At 37.5% G+C, this 24,655-nt stretch overlaps 2 long non-coding RNA genes and 1 pseudogene across 2 annotated transcripts; 1 reads left to right on the forward strand and 2 right to left on the reverse strand.

Moving 5' to 3' along the window:
* On the reverse strand, positions 1–2,550 carry LOC131537071 (serine/threonine-protein kinase pim-2-like; annotated as a pseudogene).
* A 1,998-nt stretch (positions 2,551–4,548) lies between these two features.
* On the reverse strand, positions 4,549–6,928 carry LOC131537072 (uncharacterized). Its single transcript, XR_009270162.1, has 4 exons — positions 6,671–6,928; positions 6,026–6,280; positions 4,864–4,926; positions 4,549–4,705 (listed from the first exon to the last, which is right to left on the reverse strand). It is a non-coding gene; the product is annotated as an uncharacterized LOC131537072 (long non-coding RNA).
* A 12,774-nt stretch (positions 6,929–19,702) lies between these two features.
* On the forward strand, positions 19,703–22,274 carry LOC131537642 (uncharacterized). The gene is made up of 3 exons (XR_009270358.1): positions 19,703–21,531; positions 21,911–21,975; positions 22,064–22,274. It is a non-coding gene; the product is annotated as an uncharacterized LOC131537642 (long non-coding RNA).
* The last annotated feature ends 2,381 nt before the right edge of the window (positions 22,275–24,655 follow it).

A 24,655-nucleotide genomic window follows, 5' to 3' on the forward strand; every position in this document is an offset into this window, starting at 1 on the left:
TCATAAATTCAACCACTTGTTTGATCCCTTAATAAGTCCGTTTTGAATGAATCTGTTGAGTGAATGATTCAGTGACTCTCTCATAAAGACATTCATTCCTGAATGAATCTGTGTCTTTGAATGTTTCTGTCAACAATTCATAAATTCAACCTTTGTTTTATCCCTGAATGAATCAGTGTCTGTGCATGATTCAATGATCTCATAAAGACAGTCACTTGTCGCCAACTGGAGTGTCAATGTGACCTGCTGAAAATGCTCACCACTAACAATGAAAAGCCACAGTGCTACTGGACTTTACATGTTATGTGTGCCTCTCAGAAGTTAATCTGTGCCTGCTTTAAACAAGAAGGTTTCTTCAGGATATATAAAATAATAATAATCTTTTTTTTTTTTTTTGTAAAAATGAATTCTTTTAATTATTGTGGCGATATAGTCTGATATATTTTTAAGCGTGACTCAGTAATGACTAATCTTGTGAATGTGATATCAAAACTTCATGAAATGCATGAAATCCACAAGGACAAGAAGACAATCTAAGGAAATTGCATGAATTTCTGATGCTTGGGCATTTATCTCAAGTTTTTTTTTTTTTTTAATTATCTCAGTTTGCAGTTCATTTTGAAGGGATAGAGATGGCAGATTACAGTAGAACTTGGCCTGAGTTCATGAAAGACCAGAACAGATTCAGACATGACAAAAATGACTTTTGCAGGAGCCTAAAAGACTGTAGAGGAATGTACTATGAAACTCTACAAGGGAACAGCACAATATAAATTTATTATACATCTTACAAAATTCCTTATAATAAATAAATACAAATAAAAAATTAAGTATTATTTACAGATCCCCAAGCAAGCAATACGGCCAGACACTATTGCTGCTTCAAGTCAAGGCAGCAGATGCTACTTGCAGGGCCTGCAATATGCGAAAGCCTGAGTGGACTGATGGAAAGGCCACTCTTTGTCAGTCTGCCAGACACAAAGCTGACTGAAGACAGAAAACAACAGGGTGGCTGTGACAGGAGTTGTTTTCTGAGGTTCTTTGTGTCTTACTCCGTGACCTGAAACAAAAGATAAATCAACATTATTTGTCTAAATACTGTACATCACAGTTAGAGAAGAGTTGACTAAGTTGATGAAGACTGATGATCAAACTAAACCAACAAAACGCTTAGCTAGACTCCGTACCTTAAACCAGTCATGGAGATGCATCTCATCCAGACTGAGTCTCTTCTGTGGGTCAGGCAGCAGACAATCACAAATCACCTGGCAGCATTCTGTGCAAAAAAAAGATGTTTGATTAACTTTTACTTTACACCTGCTCTCTGTCAAGCCATAGGTCTTTTTTGTATTCAAATGGCCCTTATTTGTTCTTTGATGAAGATCTCACCTTGTGACAGGCCAGGTCTGATCCAGTTGTTCTCACTGATCATGTTCAGATCGAGGTCTGGGGGAAAATGTCCACACTCCATTGCGAACAGGAGAATCCCAAGAGTCCACACTAACGTCAGCTTTGCGTGGTACCTACCATTGGCTTTGACCTCTGGTGGACAGTATGCTCTTGTGCCTGCAGGAAAGATGTCTGATGTTTAATATATTACCGCAGCAGGTTGAGAACATATAGGATGTGTTTCTGTGAAATAATTAATAAAGCCGTTCGTAACACATACCACTAAAGGATTTGAAGGCAGATTTTTTCATGAGTGCACCGCACAGAAAGTCAATTAATTTGACCTCCATGGTGTCCTGGTTCACCAGAAGGTTCTCCAGTTTTAGATCACAATGGAAGACTTGCTGCAAATGTTAGCGGCATGAACGACTTGCCGCATAACATGTCGTGCCATCCCCTCGTCAAGGCTTCCTCCATGGAGCTTCAGAAAACTATGCAAATCCATGCAAGGCACAGGGCGCTCCATGACCATCACGTAGTGGTCGGTGTCATCCTCCCAGTCAAGCAGCTTAATGATCTGGGGAACGCTGGGTCCCTTATTGGCCATGAGCACTAGGCCAATCTCCATGGGGAGGCTTTTGGGTTAACCAGGCTAAAAGAAAGAAAATTGTTCACAAATCAAAACAGTTTACCTACTGAAAGCTCATTTGTAGTCTGTGATTAACATTAATATAAGATGTTATAAATTGAAAACCGACTAAGAGGCAATAACATAAAGAACGCAGTTTACTCACCAATCTGATAGATTGCATGTTTGGAGTCTTCATTGACAACTTTACAGCCACCTAATCAACAAAACAAAGAATTAACAATTAGCATGTACTGAGTCATAAACCTCAGTCGTAAATCCTGAATGCAAAGTTTTGCAAGTAAAAAATAAAAAGTTGAAACCTTAAGTCCATCCTTGTGGTGAGTCCCTTCATACACAAGGCCAAACCCCCCTTCACCCAGCTTGCGGCCTATTTTATACTGCCTGCGAATATGGCCCATTAATAGACAAACAATAGTATGAAACACACACACACACGCGCACACACACACATACATATATATATATATTATGGCCAAAAATATCGGCACCCTTGCAATTCTGTCAGAAAATGCAACCCTTCTCTCAGAAAATTGTTGCAGCTGCAAATGTTTTGGTACTCACATGTTTATATATTTTTTTTTGCATTGGAACAACAACAAAAAAAAACAGAAGAAAAGTCAAATCTGACACAATTCCACACAGAACCCCCAAAAAATGCACTGGACAAAATTATTGGCACCCTTAACTTAATATTTGGTAGCACCCCCTTTGGAAAAAATAACTGAAATCAATCGCTTCCTGTAACCATGAATGAGTTTCTTACACCTCTCTACTGGAATTTTGGACCACTCTTCTTTTGCAAACTGCTCCAGGTCATTCAGATTTGAAGGATGCCTTCTCCCGACTGCTGCTTTGAGATCTCTCCACAGGTGTTCTGTGGGATTCAGATCTGGACTCATTGCTGGCCATTTCAGAACTCTCCAGCGCTTTGTTTGTAACTGTGACGATGTCATAAGTTAATTTTAATCTTTGGTGTATGCCGTGTGTTTTGTCGTGTTTTTTTGTGTTATTGCAGTGCAAACAAAAACAATAAGCACGTGAATACCAAAACATTTGCAATTGGAACAATTTTCTGAGAGAAGTGTTGCATTTTCTGACATAATTGCAAGGGTGCCAATATTTTTGGCCATGACTGTATGTATGTATGTATGTATATATATATATATATATATGTGTGTGTGTGTGTGTGTGTGTGTGTGTGTGTGTGTGTGTGTGTGTGTGTATATATATATATATATATATATATATATATATATATATATATATATATAAAATTATTAAAATTATAAAATTATTAGCCCCCTATAAAATATTTAATTATTTTTAAATAATTTCCAAGTGCTGTTTAACAGAGAGAAGATTTTTTTCAACACAGCATTTCTAAACATAATAGTTTATTTAGGAAGCTCGGAACGTTTGTAATATAAATAGAAACAAAATTATAACCAAGATTAAAAAAAGTCTACAGGTCAAAATTATTAGCCCATTTTCTCAACAGGTTTCAGGCATGTCTCCTGAGGAGTCGCAGCCCATTCCTCCTCAGCAAATCTCTCAAGCTCCTCCAGACTTGTTGGTCACCTGGCATGAACTTTGGTCTTCAGTGTGCCCCACAGATTTTCTATTGGATTCAAGTCTGGTCTTTGTGCAGGCCAGTCAAGGACATTCACTTTGCTCATTTGGAGGTAGTTCTTCACCAGAAATGAGGTATGCTTTGAGTTGCTATCATGCTGGAAGACAAAACGTTGACCCAAACCATCTTTTGTTGCAGATTGCCTGAGGTTGTCTTTCAAAATCTTCTCGTTGTCTTCCATTTTCATGATTCCACTCTGGAGATGGTGTTCTTTGGGTTGAGCACCTGTCCCTTCTTACTCCAAACATAGGCAACATCTCTATGGCCAAAGAGCTCTACTTTTGTCTCATCTGACCAAAGGACACATTTCCAGTATGCATAGTTTTTCTCCAGGTTGTCCTTCAAACTTCAGTTTAGCTTGGAGGAGTCTCATTCTTCAGAAGAGGAGTTTTTCTTGGTCTGCAACCTCACAGTCCATTCCTGTCCGGGCCTCTAATGTCCAACTTCATTGAGATATCAATCCCAGACTTGACTAAATCATTCACTAGTGTCTTGGCAGTTGTTCTTGGGTCTTTAGAAACCTCTCTCAATAGTTTTCTTTATAAAGTTTTGGAAATCTTTCACTTCCTGCTGCTGTTCTCCACTGTGTGGGTCTCTTCAAACTTCTTGATAATACTTCTCATGGCTGTTCTTGACACTTGAAAACGCTTTGATAAACGTGTATATGCTTCTCCTCCTTTGTGAGCATTAACAATTCTTTTTCTCAAGTCTAAACTAATTTTTTTTGTCTTTGCCATGATGACAGTACATATTATTTTACTAGTTGTTTTGAAAGATACTAATCCTCAGTTTACAGTGTAATTTAAAGGCTTAGAGGAACACAACAGTGTTTTGTTCCGTAGCCAATCAAACAGATAATTTCTTAAGAGGCCTAATAATATTGACCTTGCAATTTAAAAAAATTTGAATTTTTTTTTAATAATTATTTTATGCCAGGCAACTTGAAATAAATAAGACTTTCTCCAGATGAAAAATATAATAAGAAATACTGTGTCAAAATTCACTTGCTCTGTTAAACATCACTTGGGAAATATCTGAAAAAGAACGGAAATTTCATAGAGGGGGCTAATAATTTTGTCTTCAACTGTATATATATATGTATTTATACCATATATATAAAATGTGATTTAAAAAAAAATTTTTTATAAGTTATAATAACATTTTATAATTTTCATTAATTTATTATTCTTACCCTTGTCTAGGACATTGTGTTTCTGCTGTTCCTCAGCAGCACGGAGGACTTCAGGAGCTGGAGCTATAATATGAATTAAATCAAATAAACAATATGAGTAAAATATTACACACACAAATTAAAGTGGTTCTTCATTTAGGAGAATTTATGAATTGACATCCTAAAAAACATAATATATTTAAACTGTTACTCTAAAATGTTATAATGTGATAATATCAGCAGTGTTTCTTTTCTTAATGAAAAGGAAAAATAACAGAATTTTCTGTAATTGAAGAATCAGTCATTTATCAATAGCCCCGTTTCCACCGCAGGATCTTTCCCCAGGAACAAGGAACTTTGGGCCGGTACTCAGTGGTTTCTCAATTCCAAGAACGCAGAGAATGGACTTGTGTTCTCGTGGAGACCGGTCTTGCAAAGCTTCCTTGGAAGAACGAACTCGGAAGGACGCGAGAACACAGAACGCATCCTTGTGAGAATTGAGATGTACTGCATTCTTGCTTAACTGACCGCATAGTCTCAGCATAAGCAGCGGCCAATGATCAATAAATTATATAACATATCATTACAAACAAATGTCATAACTTATTAAAGGGATACTCCACCCCAAAATGAAAATTTTGTCATTAATCACTTACCCTCATGTTGTCCCAAACCCATAAAAGCTTCATTCATCTTCTGAAAATGTTCATTTTGGGGTGGAGTATCCCTTTAAAACATTTCATATTATTACAGATATTATTTTCATATAATTGTATATCGTTTTGTTTTACAGTGTTATATGTTTAACTATGACTATGTTAAGATTCATTTTAATATGCCAATAAAAATACTGCAAACTTTCTCCGGGTCTTACCACTTTATTAAAATTAAGCAAAACAAAACGATAAATGTTTACTTTCAAGAGCCGTCAAGTATTTGAGAGAGCGAGTAATAAGTTATGTCATTTGTTTGTAATGTTATGTTATAGTTATTGTTCATTGGCCACTGCTAGCTGTCACCAGACTATTTGCCTAATCTTCTCAGTACTTTAGACCATGATGGAAACGCAGACAGCAACAGGTCTGGGGGAAAAATGTTCCTGGGACAAATTGTTCCAGGTAATTTCGCTGGAAAAGAGGCTAATATTTGTATCATAATGACATGTTTTTGTGATTGTGAGTACCATCACTATCTCTCCAGTGTGTTCCCGCCTCTATCCCGTATTTCTCCTCAGTTTTGGCCAGATCATATGTTCCAGCTCTGCTGCAAGGAAAGCGAAGAGCGGGCCACCTCCAGAAGCTGTTCTTCTTCTCCTCTTTCCCTGCCTTCTTTCTCCCTCCATCAGTCTCTACAGCACCAGCAGACGGATTCGGATGACGGCTCTCAGACGTGATGGGGGTGACTTTGGGTTGTACACAGGGTTCATGTTCACTCTGGCCTATTTAACATACAAAGTGTGAAATACAATTTTACATGTATATTTGATTTTATACAAACTAATTTATAACAACATTTTCTAATTCTCATGTTTATTAATTTTACTCTTGTCTAGGACATTGTGTTTCTGCTGTTCCTCATCAGCAGGGAGGACTTCAGGAGCTGGAGCTATAATATGAATTAAATTTAAAAAAAAAGAGTAAAATATTTCATACTAGAATTAACGTGGTTCTTGATTTAGGAGTAGTTTTGAATTGATATCCTAAAAATTAAACTCAAAATATTTATACGGTTACGTTACTCTAAAATGTTTGGTGTGAGGACAGCAGTGTTTTTTAATGAGTTCCTGTAACTGAAGATTTAGTGATTGATCAATATTTGATGTGAGTACCATCGCTATCTCTCCAGTGTGTTCCCGCCTCTATCCCGTATTTCTCCTCAGCTTTGGCCAGGTCATATGTTCCAGCTCTGCGGGAAGGAAAGTGAAGAGCGGGCCACCTCCAGAAGCTCTTCTGCGGTCTCCCTCCATCGGTCTCAAGAGCACCAGCAGGCGCTGGTTGATGTACACGAGACTTTTCTGTAGTTATATCGTGTAGTAAGACCGGCGGAAAATGAAAAGTTGCGATTTTCTAGGCCGATTTGGCTAGGAACTATACTCTCATTCCGGCGTAATAATCAAGGAACTTTGCTGCCGTACCATGGCGCAGTGATATTACGTAGCGCCTGAAAGTAGTCCCCAGCTATATTATAACTAGGTACCTAGCTGGGGACTACTTTCAGGCGCTGCGTAATATCACTGCGCCTGCTGCGGCCATGGTACGGCAGCAAAGTTCCTTGATTATTACGCCGGAATGAGAGTATAGTTCTTAATCATATCAGCCTAGAAAATCGCAACTTTTCATTTTCCGCTGGTCTTAGTACACGATATAACTACAGAAGAGTCAAGTTTTAAATAGGACAAATATCGAAACTCTTTGGTCATTTTTGAACGCGATGCTACTGGTCTAATCGGATTCAATGATCTATGCTAAGCTATGCTAAAAGTGCTATCGCCAGATCCAGAGATCAGCTGAATGGATTCAAAACCGGTAAAACTCAACTTATTAACTCTGGGGGAGTTGGAGAATGAGCCTATTTCCAAAAAAAGTGGAGTGTTCCTTTAAAGTGACTGCGGCATAAACACTGCTGCTGTCTGTGTTAAGAAAAGTCAAAATCACTCAGTGCTTTTGTCTGAATAACTTTAATAGCTTTAATAATTCACACAGTGAAGACTATTTTATTTTTATATATGATGATTATTTTTTGTATTACCTGAATGCATACTGTTAAATAGACAAAAAAAAAAAACAACAACAAAAAAAACCTTTAATTTAATTTGTAAGAAAAATAAATAAAAAAAAACTTCATTTGTATCTTTCTGCAACTTTTGTGGCACTGTGAGAAAATTTACGATTTTGCTAATAGCCTAACTTTGCATCAGTGCTAGCTTAATTTTTAAAAAATTTCCCCCCTACAAATCCTTACGTCAAAAACTTCAAAATGTATATCTATGTTTTTTATTTTTTGTATACAAAATATATCTGCCTCAGTGTGAAAGACTATTGTATGAACTATTATTTATTTTTGCTATTTCATCAAGCCCTGACTTTGCTGTAAAATGCACAGTATTTGGAAAGATGGCACATGAGCCACTGGTGTCCATACTGTCCACCTGAGGCACTGCTGATTTGACCCTGATGATTGCCACTTGCAGCAGCCATATTTATTTATTTAAAATTATGTGCACTACGTGACCTTTCGCTGACCCTTTTTGACTTGTATAATTTCTCCACAAATTAAAGAGCCCACATCCTTGACCTGAATGCTCAGAATGGAGAGCCTACGACACTCTCCATCATCATTTCAGATGTTTTTATTATCATGCTTTTCAAATTCACATGTTGAAATGTTGAAGACATGCTGAAATTCCCCTCTTGTTTGTTGTCTAATAGTTTTTTTATTGGCTCCAATTTAAAAACATTCAGAAAAGTGCTTTTTTTTGTCTCACTGCAAGCCTTGTTTGAGATTGAATGTATTCTGTTTGCTCCTCTCTTTCCTTCTGCGAATGCCAGAAATTTAATTTCTGTCTGAATTATTAAATAATCCCTACTCATTAATTCATTTGGGAAATTATGTGTTAATTATGCTGCCGGGGAGCACCACACCAAGTACTGGGCCTTATTATATTCATAACCATGTGCTAATGACTGAATCGTTGATTGATTAACAAGACAAAAGTACTGAACTGTAATAATAGAATAATTCTGATTGGTTCATGCTTTACTTCTCATGGATCAGCTCTCTGCTGTGCATATAACAAGCCTAAAAATCAATTGCATCTTCCTTGTCGTTCCACAAAGGATCAACAGTGGTCTTGTGAATGGATTGTCTGCTGAGCATTAGGAAAAATATGTCCATTTCAGTGCTTTTTGCACATCGATGCTACTCTTGTCTCATTGCAGGGGAGTCAGGGGAGGTTTCTGATTCACACAAGGCCATTCAGTCAAGAAGGGATCAATGATATGAGAATAAGCACACGGAAGACTTGTGCTTTCAGCTGCTAGGAGACCACAGGATACAGAGAACGGCAAGCATAACATTTCCTCAAGTAGGTTTTAAATACTGATACATCAGATCAGTCTATGCCTGAACTAATTTTGATGTGATGTCATGTTTGTGCTCTGAGAACTAAAGGGAATTAATTACGGAAAATACAAGTGCTTGGCTCAATGATTTATGTCTGTCCCATGGGGGCTATTAGAGCTACTCAATCTTTTGTGAAGACTAATTATTTTAAAATAAATGTAGATAGAACAATGCATTAATTTATGAGCCCCTGCAACTTGTGGACTAAATGTGATTTTTTTGAGGGCCCATTAGAGGAAATAAACAAACGAGGGACGATGCTTTTTCTCAGAAAGTGATATAAAAAAATAAAACGTATACATTGTTCTGCTATCTAACGCATGTAGATATTTACACTTATTTTTTTATCTATAAAAGATGCCAATACCTTACCTAGTGATATTTTATCACAACTGTCAGTTTGGGAGCAATTGTAATACTATTTGTGACCCTGGACCACAAAACCAGTCATAAGTTGCATGGGTATATTTGTAGCAATGTAGCAAAATCATTAGGATATTAAGTAAAGATCATGTTCCATTAAGATATTTTGTAAATTTCCTACCGTAAATATATCAAGACTTAATTTTTGCTTAGTAATATGTGTCGTTAAGAACTTAATTTGGACAACTTTAAAGGTGATTTTCTCAATATTTTGATTTTTTTGCATCCTCAGATTCCAGATTTTCAAATAGTTGTATCTCGGCCAAATATTGTCCGATCCTAACAAACCATACATCAATGGAAAGCTTATTTATTCAGCATAAATCTCAATTTAAAAATATTGACCCCTATGACTGGTTTTGTGGTCCAGGGTCATATTTATTAAACAATATGTGTAAACAATACATGAAAAATGTCATCTTTAAAATGTCTACATTAACACTATTTCATCAACCTTATCATGTATGACATGGGTTTCAAAGGGGCAAATTTTCAGTAAAAAGTGTACAAAAAAATTAAACAAGTAAACAATATTTGTTGGGAAAATGGTCTAGATAGGTGTGAATTATCATTTATTAAATAGATTTTTAAATTAATTAATATTTTACAGAATGTTTTTTTTTCATTTGTTTGGATTTATAACATAAATACCAATGAAACAACATTTGCACAGTATATAGTCTTAAAATATATAATTGCATTTGTATTTAAAGAGGGGGGTCCTTTGCATGGGGTCATTAAAAGTTTAAATGTCAAGTACCAATAAAAATGAAAACTATTCAGCAGTATTACTAGTATGCTAGTTTGATGTGTTTAGATACATTGTGACTTCACAAAAACAAAAATGTAAGTGTGACAAATATGCTTTCAAATAAGCAAAATATGGTGGCTGAACCCAAATTTCAAATGTGTGTGCTGAGGGCTGGTCAATACATCACTTAAATACAGGCACATAGTCTCACTGGCATTTTGAGCGCAGAAAGCTAAACGAAATGAACTAACAGAAAAAAAAACAAGCTGTTCCTGTGGATCCACTGTTTGGCTTCCAAACTACTACAAATGTCCAGCTTTGCCATTCACGTATGGGTGTGTTATAAAAATAGACATTTGTTGGGGTCTCTAGGGGTGCTATACAGAGGGGCAATGTGAAGTTGCCAATGCAATTTTGCACACAAATGAAATAGCCACACTGGAAGCCATTTATGTTGTTCTGTTGTGTGGGAAAGGGAGCCAACATTTCTACTGTGTTGCTTTTGATTCTGTTTCTCTGGTTTCCCTGCTTCTAGAGCATGTATGAAAAATCTACATTGTAACATTGTAAGGCTTTCACATGACAGTGGACTGATAGACAAGATGGAAGAGTCAGGGTGCCACTGCAGAAAGAATGCAATGCAATCTCTGATGCACTGCTATTTCTCCTGGACTTCACCCAAACCTTGACCATGTGGTGGCGGTCAGAGTTACTCCTCCTCCATCTCCTTAAGATACAGCCAATATGCAGTCCCTCTTGGGATTGACCACTTGGTATTCAAAGGTTATGAATTATGCTGCTCTGGTAGAGCTGCTGTATAATCTACTGAGGAAAGAGGATTGCCGTTTACTTGTGTAAAAAAAGAAAAAAATGAAAAGATGTCTGATTGCTGGGTGTCCTGCATTGCTTACAAATGACTATCAGTGCTGCAGTACGTACACAACTGCAAGAAGAGAACTCCTTCCCTTATGTCATATCAGATTGTGAAAAAAAATATATAAAAGAGCAATGAAAAAACAATCAGAAGAGAAATCTTGCACATTGTTTCTGTGCAGCTGAACTTATATAACCTGTGCATTTCACTCTCTGATACTGACTGTGGCAGGGTGAACGAAGACACTGGGTGTGACATTTACATTTAAAGGGGTCATCGGATGCCCATTTTCCACAAGTTGATTCTTTAGGGTCTTAATGAAAAGTCTATAACGTACTTTGGTTAAAATTTCTCAATGGTAGTGTAAAAAACACCCTTTTCCCCTGTCAAAATCAGCTCTGTTTTCAGCAAGCTGTTTTTTAGTCCATGTCGCTTTAAATGCTAATAAGCTCTGCTGACCCTGCCCCTCTCTTCCGTGGAGTGACGAGCAGACTTTAAACTTCAGCCGCAAAACTGGCTAACTAGCACATTATTAGGAAAGGCGATTTGCAAAGATTCATAAAAAAACGTAATACTCACTTCTTCTGTAGATGAAGCTGGATCACGAATGATTCGCCCGAACATAGACACATTTAGGCAGATCGGGATCAGCGCATTCCCTTCAAAAGCAAAATTAACATTAATCCTCTGCGTCTTCAGCGGCTCAGATGTCAGGAGTAAATGACGACTGCTATATTCATTATTACATCCAACAACAAAACACCTCAATCGCTTAATCAGAGACATCTTGTCTTCCCCTGCACCGGAGTCGACACAATGGCAGACAGCTCTCAGCTCACTCAGGGCGGGTCTAAGGTAAAACAGCCTTGTCAATCAACTATCGTGGGAGGGGCTTGTGCAGAAATACGTAATTCTAACAGGAATCTCAGAACAGCCTGATTTGAGAAAGGGGATTTTAAAATAGAGATTTAAAAAAAAAACACTGTGGATTTTTATCATTATAGGATGGATGTGTACACACTTCCAACACACATTTATGTTCATTCAAACAACTTGAAAAGTGAATTTAGCATCCGATGACCCCTTTAATAAAACTTACAATATAGATATTAAAATGAATGCAATAAAATTTACAATATAATATGGTTCTAAACTAAAAAGAGGTTCAGACTGCATTTTATGTAGTGCCTTTTTAAGTGAGTCTCATCACAGCAGGACATATTAAGGCACCTCAAAAGCATTTAAAGCACTGCTGTGGTGGGAGAAGGTCATTCTAATTTAGCCTTGCATGAGATGGTAGAATATAGGGTCTTCTGTTCTTCTGAGATCACAGGCAAAGCTTCATATAGGGAAAATCTTTATATGTATGTGTCACGTTCTTAGAAATGTATATTCATGTTGGTTTGATAAACCTGTATACCATTTTTAACAAAAGTTGAAATTTAATGAAGATGCAGTCTTGTGAAAAAAGTGCCAATGGTGAAATTTTTGCAAAATAAAATTGTCCAGTAAGTGGTGTCGCTAAAAGCACGTTTAGCTTATGCTGAAACAGATGTGACATGGCAACATTGCATTACATTGGTTCCTGCACGTATCACGCCGGTTCAGAGATAATAGATGTCCGGTGACTGGCACTAAAAAGCACCGAGCACATAAATATCTATATGGAGTCATTTATATGATGCTCGATTTATCAATTTTGGGAAGGTTACTTTGGAAATGCAATAGGTCACCCTATTCAAAATGTAAAAAGTAGTGTAACTATTTCAATTAAATTTTTTTACAAGTAATGTAATTGATTACATTTGATTACTTTTTGATTACCTCTCTAAATTTCTTAACGGTTTTCAACCGTTAACCAAAATTAAACCAGGCAGCATTAACCTTACAGTAGTAGCCTAGGCTACTCAACACAAATTACTGTCAGCCTTCATCCACCACAAAATCAACCTTTAGCACCTCTTTTCACTTTTATTTTTATTTTTAAATATACAGCAATGGAATGCGTTTTTATCACTTGCCATGGTGGCAACTCTCAGACAGGTTGTAAAGCCTAAACCTTTCAGCGTCAATGTGGGTTGATGTATTAGCAGATGTGGTGCACTGCAAATTCAAACAAGAGAACCAATCAAAAGCATCAGAATAGCATGGCTTTACTAAATGGCCTTTAAATGACAGGAGGCATGGTGCACATCAAAAACAGACAAAACAACAAATATTATTCAACAATCTTTTTGCAGAAAATATTTAGATGTAACCCCCTTATATTCGTTAACACTTTCATTAGTAACTGTAACTACACGTTTTTTTCTCTGTAACTGTAATGCATTACAATTACATTTATTTTGTAGTAAATAAAATACATAATGCAGTTTGGTTGCTCATGAGTTTTATTCATTATTTTCATAAGAAATAATGCCAAACTATTTAAGAAGGATCTCAGCAGACCACCCAAATTTCATTCTTTGACTATCAGGACAGATACTTGGGATTAATTCAGAAATCTAATACATGTTCATCGTAATAAGAGAGCCTATGCAGACAGGTTGGCCTAAAAACACTAATGCTGCCATTGTGCTTTATTATGACTGCCTCACTGGTAGTGCTTTTTGTTGTTGTTCCAAGAGATGTGCAACCTACATCTCAGAAAGCCGTACTTGTGGCGATAGGTACACAAGCCATCATAAACACACAAACCCTTTGTCTGCAATGTGACAACTGCTGTCACTCCACCTGTCAACCTGTATCAAATACAGCCAACTATGGACTGGACCTCCTTGAAACAGAACGCTCTACTGCAATGCTCTCTCTGTGTGTGTGTGTGTGTGTGTGTGTGTGTGTGTGTGTGTGTGTGTGTGTGTGTGTGTGTGTGTGTGTGTGTGTGTGTGTGTGTGTGTGTGTGTGTGTGTGTTTTCTCTGATCTCATTTTCCCCACAAATGGCCAGAAATATTCAGTTTCAGATGCAGTTTTCTGCTATTAAGGTAGCATCTTGATCAAGAAGTTTATAACGTTGGTTCTTTGAATCAGTCGAGTTCAAGGAGACACTTCTTTTTATTACCTCCAGAATGATGGAGGAGTGAAGTGATAGAATCCACTCAGACTGCTTATAAACAGCTGCCATTGAAGGTCAGCTCTAGAAGTAATTTGTCATTGATTTCTGGCTTTCCATAAGGTGAAATTGCTGTTCAAATGCTCCCTGAATATAAAGCTAAATAGGCCTATAATATTCTCATTTCAGTTTACCTTTATAAAACAAAAAAAGAAATTAAATGGAGATTGTTGATGGATTCTCTGAAAATAGATCTTTTCTTTCATATGCACATTTTTCTTTTAATTTGCACATACAGTATAAATGTCTCATGGAAAACATTCATTCCACAAAAGATTGTAGCTTTAAGATGAACAACTGAAAAGTTAAAGTGAGAAGACCTTGAATACAGAATACCAAATGCAGAGCTGGAAATTAAATTTACGTTGGCTTTTCAAAACCTTAACCATTTAAAAAGGTCATATCATATAAGTCAAGCTTTTGTGCACCAGACATTCATTTTAAATGACATCTTCTCTCTGATAACTAAAAATCTAATGTTTGTTTGCTGCTCATCACTGTAAACTCTGTTATGATGTTATATATGGCTGCTGTCTTCACAAATGAATAACAGTATACTTACTGCAAGTTCACTGTCAGGTCCATAGTTCACAAAGTAATCATTTTGAATATTTGCCACATAAACTTCAGCACTGGGACACTGAGAGCTTTCAGAAGGACTGCAAGTATTTTCTGAGCCATTTGTGAAGCTTAGTTTGAACAGAAGGTCTTTTTAGGAAGGGGAGGGAGGACTTGCATTATGTTACATAATACATGAAACGCCTACATTTCAAAAGATCAAGGATTTTATACAGGCTTTGATCCCTTTATTTTGAAACTATCACTTGATATACAGACATAGTGTCGAGAGCAGCTTAGGACACTATAGTTTGAAGGCACTAAATACTTATGGAGGTGTTAATTATTTATTTAAAAAAAGATTGCAGTGTGTAATGTTATGGTCCTGGCTTTCAGTTGAAAATGAAAGGAGTGTGAGATAAATGGCTTTCAATTAAGGGTTGAATTAAAAGAACATGTTGCACATATCTTTAGCTGCAACAGCTGGCTAGTAGCCTTCAGAATTACTTGTGAACAGCGTCTCGTGGGAGATAAATGGAAAACCAAATTATTGAGTAAGAAGTTGAAGAGGTGTAAGAACAACAAATAACAAATAAACAGCATACTTTTGGGTTTCAAGGTGTTATATAAAAATAGTGGTTTGGTAAAAAATTAAATGGAAAAAAAAAAAGTATTTGTTGAAAATATGGATACATTTATATTTTTCCAACCAAAAGTAATTCACGATTGTGCATCACTAGTCATGAGTTTCTTACAGTCTGCAACTTTGAAAAATAATCTAATAATATGAAATAACTATATGTTTAGATATTTGTCTACAAGGGTGATTAATTTTCACTCCAGTTTAGCATGTCATCACTGTCAGACAAGGCCTGCAGTGTGTGAACAGCTAGTCAAAGTGTCAAATACAATAGTGACAGAAAATCCATGGGTTGAGGATTAACTGCACAAAGACAACAGATTTTTTTCACAGTCTGTATTATATTCACAATACATTTGTTGAAAGTCTTTCTACCATCCATGTGCCTTTGTGTCAAAGGCCTAATTAAATGTAATCTTTAGAAGTTATCTAAATTATTTTTTTGCAGCATATAAGTTTCTATATAAATATTTGAAAAACATATATAACTTAAAGACAGTATAGCTTGGCATTTTTGAAAAGTCATTTTAAAAATTCACAAAATCAATTCTACTCTTAAGATGCTAGAGAATCTTGGCTTGAGAAAGCCAACCTACTGATCTGCTATTTAAGCTTCTTATTATTAAGTTGGCTTGAAAAAGCCAACTAAAATCCTCTTCTTTTTCTGAGACCAAATTTTAAAATGTATCTCCTCCTAGACTTTTAAAGCGACAACCACTAAACTCGGCTCAGACCTTCAGACTGTTCTGACTCGGGTTGCTATATCTAGGTGCTCCTGTGGCTCAGTGGTAGAGCATTGCGTTAGCAGCACCAAATGTTGTGGGTTCAATTACCAAGGAACACACATACTGATAAAAAGTAAATAATAAGAAAAATATATATCCTGAATGCACTATAAGTTGCTTTGGATAAAAGCGTCTGTAAAATATATTTTCTAACTGATCGGACTTACGGTTTTCCTAAAAATCACGATTAAAACTGGGAAAAATCCCATAGACTTATACTGACAGAATGTTCAAATGAGCCAAGACTCTTCAAACTCCAACTGTCAAACTTTCAAATGTAAACACACAGAAGCCCATTAGACTCCATTAAAGCCTGGCTCACACTACAGGATTTTTGGCTTGATTTAGCCCCGAGTTCCCCCGAGTTCATCTTTGAAACGCCTCTCGGGCATCCAAGTGCAGCTCCTATCTCTTTGAATGGGGAAACAGCAAAGTCTCCAAAACTGTTCACTAAGCTTACGATTAAATTTCATATTTGAAATCACCAAAGAAATCTGACAGCAACTGTATCATAAATGTTTCTTTTGCTCAAATAGCGCTATAAAAACGTATTTTTCAGGCTAGATCAGCCAGTGTGCATGCGCAGTCCTAAATGCACGTCTCAGAACGCTGACTGTTTCTACCGATTAGTGATTGGCTCTTTCATTCAGAAGGCGGGGCTTCCAGCGATTCAGCGGCCATATTGAACGTTGCATTTTTCCCCATTCAAAACTATACGAGTGACACTTCTTGGGTATTCTATAGTCTTTGTTGTCGAGCACCTTGATCGGTCCCGATGTTCGGCGCAGATTATCTCGTAATGTGAGGCGTTCACTGATCGAATCTTGCACCTCCCGATATGCTCGCACACAAATCGGGGCCACCCCGATCATATCAAACATGTTTGATATTTAGGATTTAAATTGGGATGATGACGGCTATATGATTACGTCAGTATTTTCACAATAGCCAATGCGCGACCGCAAAACAGCTGCTGTACGGCTCCATTGGATAGTGGAGATGGAGGAAACTGCTTCTTGGCGTTTTGTAGTAACGCGACTGTCTGTATAATGTGTCGAAAACGTATCACAACTGTAAGGAGAAAGAGAAGCACTGGAGTGAAATCGCCTCAGTTTTGAATCTACCAGTGAGTGCAGAAAGCTGCTAGCACACTAGCTAATGTAAACATCACTGAAATATCAATGACGATCTGCTGCGTGAGATCACGTGAGGCGATCCCTCTGGCATGATCATCTTAATAATATCTTGTAGTGTGTGATGTGCCTCGATGTTCAAATCTTGTAGTGTGTGCCTGTTTAAAAGCTGAAGAATTCCAAAGGAACTCTGTTATTTTGACAGGAAAATACAACAAAGAATATCGTTTACATGCCATGCAGAATTGACACACTACATATAAGACTCTCTCTCTCTCTCTTTGTGTGTGAGAAAAAAATCAAAGTGACAGCGAGTCGTGCGCTTCACACTAGAGCTTACAGTACCTCCAGGGATGGGCAGTATTTCTGATATATATTTAAAATACGTATTTGAAATACAAAATACTATTTTGTATTTAAAAACCATTGAAAAAAAATCTAATGTATTTTTTTTATTTAAAGTCCGTGTAAAGAGAATTCTGAGAATTGTTTCTAAACACATTACAAATGTTAGAAATGTATTGCTGAAACACATTACAAAGACTATGTAGTACTGAATTGTGGAGTTAAACAGTTTTTCAAAAATTCTGTGTTCATGATTTATTGGGCGGGGCTAAAACGGTGGCTCGATGACGCAATGGAGCCACCGAGCGTGGCCCCACCCCTAACACTATAATAACTATGTTGAGAGGTCAAGTTCTTAGTTTGTCTTTTTGAATGTCTGTGATGTTAGACAGATTCTAGGCAGGGATGAATGGATACCCAAATCTTAGCCCAGAGACATCAATATGTGACAGAATACATACAATTTAAAAACATGGAGCGTTCACAATTTGCATCTAAAAACGCATGGAAACACAAGCTTTACCGCTTTCTCTCGTTTCCAGCGCGTCTACAATTAAATAACGAACTTGCACGCTCAAACATGTATGGCTGTATAAATCCAATTAAGCTACTAGAGGTAGCATCAGTAGCATCCATTCAGGTTGTAGCGGTATTTGACAGTTGAGAGAGACAGCCGCTTTCCCGCGAGTGGGCGTGATTTCAGCGCCGACAGCGGACACGCCCCCCAGCGTTTGAGAGCAGAGAGTCCTGCTTATTAAAATAACATTTTGATAACTTATTTTAGTTACTTGGCGGTTTTTTTTATAATTCAAATTTGTCTGGGTGGTTAATAACACATTTTTTTGTTGTGTGACAAACTCAGAACATATATTTTAATATCACTTTACACGGACTTTAAATACATTTAAGCTCAGTATTTTTGTATTTTCAAAATACATAAAATACTTTTTGCCAGTCAACCTCCTTATTATGCATAATATGCAGTTGATTTCCTGTGTCAGCTAGTTCAGACATGCCACTTTCATGTGAGCTGCAGCTGTACAAGTCCATCTAGATTTGGGTGAGTGAATTTTCATGATTCCTGTAAGGAAATAAGGAATAATGCTACCTTCATGTGCGGAAATTTCATACTTCCCACTTCTGAAGTTGTGAGTACGAGCTTGTCACATTCAAGTGCTTTGCTGTCGGAAAGAATCATGGAGGACCCCAAGTGGCATGTCTGAACTAGTTGACACAGGAAATCAACTGCATATTGTGCATAATAAGGAGGTTGACTGGCAAAAAGTATTTTATGTATTTTGAAAATACAAAAATACTAAGCTTAAATGTATTTAAATACAAAATACATTAGATCTTTTCAAAGGTATTTAAATACAAAATAGTATTTTTGTATTTCAAATACGTATTTTAAATACATTTATCAGAAATACTGCCCATCTCTGACTGTATATAATATAAAAGATATTTGACACGAAACCCTTGGGATCAGGACAGGTAAGAGCAAGATGGCGCCGGTGTGTGTGGCGAGCAGTCTGCCCTGTTCGTTTTATGTGTTGATGTTGGCTATTTTAACATCAGTTTTAACTACTGTGAACTCTACATTGTTAACCTATGACCGTCAAACATTACTTGATATTGGGAATCTAATCTCCTACTCGCCTGATGCCGTGTGGAGTGGTTCTTATACGTGTCCACCGCCGTTTGCCTCGAACATTCCCGATTTTCTGTGTCGACGGCCCTTTGACGCGCCGCGGAGAAGGCATTGCAGGAGACGAGGGAAACGGGCTGGTGTTACTATCAGGATCAAGTTCGGTTTTCTCTTTGGATCTACTCGGCCTTCTGACTTTCCCTCACCAGCACCCTGGCCCATTTCTGGTCGTTATGTGGTAAGATGCTCGCTGGAGAAGCCCTATTGATGGATTCGTCCGATTGTTCCCGGCTTCCTGGATGCGCCCGCGCGCCCCATCTCTCCTCAGATTCACGGTGGAGGAGTTACCCTGCGAGTCCCTGCCGATCAGAATGGGATTGATTAATGTTCGCTCTCTGGTCAACAAAACTTTTATCCTGCATGACCTTTTTACTTCAAAGGATTTGGATTTTATATTTTTGACGGAAACCTGGGTTAAAGAGGGAGACTTTAGTCCCTTTTCTGAACTTGTTCCTCATGATTACACCTTTTATAATTGCCCCAGGAAAACTGGACGTGGAGGAGGACTTGCAGCTGTTTTCAAACGAAAGTTTATTACACATACCATTCCGACTGGTGTTGTAACGGGACCGACGAGACGGGAGACGTGTGGATCCATGTGCGAGCTTTTATTGAGCAGAGACGTGGTCATACAGGCAGGGGCAAACAGTGCCAAACAGGTATAACATGGGCGAGACAGAGAGTAAACAAAGACAAGCGTGGGTCGACGATCGGCGAACAGTATCCAAAGGGGCTTGACAAGAGAGGTAATCCAAAACGTGAGCGAGAGTCCAGTCAGGGGAAAACAATCCGAACCAAGGCAAGGCTAGGAAAACTAACGGGGCTCTGTAGGGCAGCGATAATGCATACAATACTCGGCGACGAGGGAGAGAAAGTCCGTGGCTTAAATAGGGTATGTGATCAGTGTGATTGGTTACAGCTGTGTGCGTGTGATCAGGTGAGCGTGTGATTGGTGAGATGGCTGATGGGAAACGCAGTCCATTGTGATGTGTGGTGTGAAAGTCAAAGTGGTGAGCGAGTGACCTCTGGTGTTGAATGAACGGAAGTGCAGACCAGATTCGTCTACTCGAGCATTGAGGTTCAACTTCTTCAAATTGACTTGGTACATCCAGTTCTCTGTGTTATATCGCCCACCGCGTATTAACAATGACTTTCTAAATGAATTCTCTGACTTACTAGGAGAACTAATTCCACAGTTTGATTACATCTTAGTGTTGGGTGATTTTAATATCCATTTATGTTGCCCCACTAAACCCCTGGTAACTGAATTTAAAAATCTTATTGATTCATTTGATTTTGTGCAAGAGCCTACTCATGCTCATGGTCACATGTTGGACTTGGTTCTTTCACATGGATTCCAATTATCGGACATTGAAATCAGTGAAACTTGTTTTTCTGACCACAAACTGGTACTTTTTTCCTCTCATTTTCCCGATCCTGTAGTTGCTACACCTTCAGTGACTCGTTTGAATCGTTATTTCTCCACTCAGTCATGTGAGAGATTTGCGGCCTCTTATGCAATAACTGATCCACCTGTGCCTGAACTGTCCTCTCCTGTGCAGTATGTGAACAGACTTTTTGATTTCTTCAATCAAAAATGTTTGTCTACTCTGAATCTTATTGCTCCGTTTGTCAGGGATTCGTCACAAGCACCACAGTCACCACCCAGGACAATCACCCGCTCACAGTCACCTGACTACTAATCACCTGCACCTGCTGTCACTAATCAAGCCACAGTATAAGAACACACACTTCCTAACCTCTCATTGTCCGGTCTAAGATTGACTTCATCTTCTCAAGATATCAGTCCATCTAGATTTCTAAAACAGATTTTCAGTACCGTTGGACATGATCTTTTAACTGTTTTTAACACTAGTCTAATTACTGGGGTCGTTCCTGATTCCCTAAAAACAGCTATACACTGTTAGACATTTCTGTAATTTCCACAGTTATTTACTGTATATCACGCAGTATAATACTGCAAATTCAGAAATATACCGGGGCATCAGTTTACTGTCCGCATCCACTGTAGATAGTATACAGTATATAATGGGTTCTATATTGTTTTTTATCGAGTCGCGCCGCACCACTCGCTCCGAGGAAGACACAGATCCAGCGGGGCAGCGATGTGGGTTTTTCCCGGGGATGAACCCGTGAGAGTGAAAGAGCTCCGGAGAACATCGAGAACATGTGCGCTGTGTGTCGATGCACTTTACGAGAGAATAAGACCTGCAAGCAAGGTAAAAATATATGTACGTTTGGTTTGTCTGTGTGTTTGTGTCGGATTTTTGCACACTTAACCCATTTACCCGTCAACATGGCGGTTACCATGGTTAACTGCGCTGTCGTTTCAAACGACTTTTGTCAGCTTATTGAATTGTTACCAAATTAAAATAGTTTGTAACGAGCAACGCTTATATTAACATTAGGTTAACTAATGTGAAATTTAGTTCAGGTGTTAGCAGTTAATGTTGGCCAGTAGCCTGAGATAATAAAATCTTATGTTAGCTAGGTTAAACTAGTTTTATGGCTAGCTGCCTTTCTAGTTTTAGAATTAGTTTGTTATAGTTTTTAATGGAATTTAAGATTTACTGCATTTTTTGTATTTGTGTTTTAAAGGCAACTGCAATGAAGCATCAAGAAAGACATGAGCAGGCCAGCCAACCTGAGACTGATAATTCATGGTAAGAGAACAACTATGGTTTTGAGAGATTTGTGTATTCTGTATGAGGTTTGCCTTTTAAAAGTGTGCTATTTCTTCTACTTTTTCAGAGAAGACATTTCTGTCAAAGTGGATGGTGAGCAAAGATGGTGGCCACGTTTTGGAGCAGCACCTGGGTTTTGCAGATGGCTATGTATTCTTTGGCTGCTTGTCTTTTTCCCCCCATTATGTTTCTATTGCATAAAGATTCCTTGTGAGGATGAACGTCCTAAGACAGGAGAAATGTTGAAGATGCACTGTTCCAGCATTGGAAGTCTGTATTTTTAAGTGTTATACATGCAATGTTTTAAATAAATAATTTGATATTTTGTAATTATTGTGTCTGTTTTAATTGAATGCCAGTAGTACCTATGTAGAGTAAAATAAATGAATTCTATAGAAAAATGATCAAATCTAATGAAATCTATATTAAAATTAATGAATTGCAGTAGTATATTGATAAATCAAATACAGTTTGCTACTGTAAATCTTAATTGTTGCCAGTAAGTTACTGTAAAAACCCTTTGAAATGTCTAACAGTGTAGTAACTCCATTATTAAAGAGGCCCAATCTTGATTCTTCAAATTTCATTAACTTTAGGCCTATATTAAACTTGCCATTTCTTTCTAAGATTCTTGAGAAAATTGTTGACCCAGCTGCAGTCCCATTTGATGTCAAATAATCTTGAAAAATTCCAATCAGGTTTTAAGTCTCAACACAGCACAGAAACGGCACTTTTAAAAGTTGTAAGTGATATTTTACTAGAAACAGATAAAGGGAATGCCGTGGCTTTGGTGCTTCTAGACTTAAGCTCTGCATTTGATATGGTTGACCACAATATCTTGATTTCCAGGTTGGAGAGCTGTGTTGGATTACAGGGAAAGGTATTGAAATGGTTTCAATCTTTTTTTAACTAACAGAAGATTTAGTGTTTCTATTGGCCAACATAGTTCGTCCTCACACCCACTTGCTTGTTGGGTGCCACAGGGCTCAGTTCTTGCTCCAGTTTTATTGTCTATATTCATGCTGCCAGCGGGTGCTATCTTTGAGAAATATGGAGTGTCCTTCCATCTTTATGCGGATGATACTCAGCTGTATTTTCCCTTGCAGCATAAAAGTAAAGAATGCTTAGGACCTCTGTTAAATTGTCTAAAAGAATTACAAATATGGTTAAAGCAGAATCTTTTAGTGTTAAACGAGAACAAAACCGAAATAATTTTGTTTGGTTCAAAGTCATATGAAGACTATGCTCTTCATTTTGCACATCTCTCTTCCTACTTTACACCCTGTGCTAAAAATCTTGGTGTTCTTTTTGATTGCAACCTGGGTTTTGAGAAACAAATTAGTGCAGTGATCAAATCAAGTTTCTTCCACTTACGGCGTTTATCAAAAATCAAATCTTTACTTTCTGTAAAACAGTTTGAACAGATTATCCACTTGTTTGTTCTATCTCGTTTAGATTACTGTAACTCACTATACTATGGTATAAGTCAGTCTTCTATAATGCGTTTACAGATGGTCCAAAATGCTGCTGCAAGATTGATTACAGGCAGACGAAGGTTCGACCACATCTCGCCCATTCTTATTTCCCTAAACTGGTTACCAGTCAAATCTAGAATTACTTTTAAAATTTTTACTTTTGTTTTTAAATCTCTGCAAAATCAAGCTCCATTCATATCTCTCCGAGGCAATCTCTACTTATAAACCAAATAGGTCCCTAAGATCCAGTAATCTTGGCCTCCTCTCTGTTCCTAGATCTGGGTTCCATTGCAGAGGTGATTGAGCTTTCGCTGTTGCTGGTCCTAGTCTATGGAACAAATTACCAGCTTCTAACAGAGCTGCGCCCTCTTTGCCTGTATTTAAATGTCTTAAAAAACATCTTCTGTCAATAGCTTTTGTCTAGCCATGTCAATTGTATTGTTATGCTGTTTTGATGTTCTGTTGTCTCTTATCTGTTTTATTTTAGTTGTATTGTACAGCACTTTGGATCAACTGGTAGTTGTGTGAAAGTGCTTTATAAATAAATAAGCAAAGAAAGAAAGAAAGGTATCAGAAGTTCCTGTATATAATATAAAAGGTATTTGACACGAAACCCCTGGGATCAGGATAGGTATTTGAAGTAAATGGCTTTTCCCCAACTGTGCATGATCTATGCAGATTCTCAAATAGGCCACGCCTGCCTGATGACGCAGTTTCGATTACGCTGTTCTGAAACCCTTGGAAAAAATTGCATCTATCTATCTATCTATCTATCTATCTATCTATCTATCTATCTATCTATCTATCTATCTATCCTAGTGACATGCTAATCATATTAGAAACATACTAACAACATGCTATTAGCATGTTAATCATGCTAGAAACATGCTAATGACATGCTAGTAACTTGCAAATCATGCTAGCAACATAGTAGTTACTTGCTAATCATGCTAGAAATATGATAGCGACATGATAGTCATTTGCTAATCATGTTAGTAACATGCTAGTAAAATGCTAATCATGCTAGAAACATGTTAGCCACTCGTTAGTCATGCTAGAAACATGCTAGTCACTCTCTAGTCATGCTAGCAACATGCTAATCACTTGCTAATCATGCTAGCAACATGCTAGTCACTTGCTATTCATGCTAACAACATGCTAGCAACATGATAGTAACAGGCTAA

This window comes from Onychostoma macrolepis, chromosome 03 (assembly GCF_012432095.1).
Source record: "Onychostoma macrolepis isolate SWU-2019 chromosome 03, ASM1243209v1, whole genome shotgun sequence".
Classification (NCBI taxonomy): Eukaryota; Metazoa; Chordata; class Actinopteri; order Cypriniformes; family Cyprinidae; genus Onychostoma; species Onychostoma macrolepis.